Raw genomic sequence first — 298 nt, 5'->3', positions numbered from 1 at the left:
GGAGGAGATAAATATAGCTGTAAACAAGAAAACAGGACATGTCCTGTGATGATTTAAACGCAAACAGGCAGCGGGGCAGAACGTGCTGCGCTCCCTGTCCCGGGCTGCGCTCGGCGTCGCTGTGAGCATCCTTCTGCTGCTCATCCTCTGCTGAAACCGCTGGCGCGGGCCAAATGCTTGTTGGGGAGGGGAAGGAAGGGCCAGAATGGACCCCGTGAGAGAGGGAAGGGAGGTTTGTGGGTGTCGGGGGTGCACTGACGTGGGGTGTTTGGCTGGTGGTTGACACAGAGATGGAGGA

The 298-nt window shown here is 58.1% G+C and overlaps 1 protein-coding gene across 1 annotated transcript in view; it reads left to right on the top strand.

Annotated features, from left to right (window-relative positions):
- Nucleotides 1-298, top strand: part of LOC104401933 (arylsulfatase G-like) — a gene marked incomplete at its 3' end in the record, with an annotated part of 5,209 nt that overhangs the window by 3,870 nt on the left and 1,041 nt on the right. The gene's annotated exons all lie outside the window — the stretch shown is intronic.

Source organism: Nestor notabilis, unplaced genomic scaffold, assembly GCF_000696875.1.
Source record: "Nestor notabilis isolate BGI_N333 unplaced genomic scaffold, ASM69687v1 scaffold30602, whole genome shotgun sequence".
Lineage (NCBI taxonomy): Eukaryota > Metazoa > Chordata > Aves > Psittaciformes > Psittacidae > Nestor > Nestor notabilis.
Note: the sequence above shows the minus strand (reverse complement) of the source record. Positions and strands in the feature narration are given on the sequence as shown.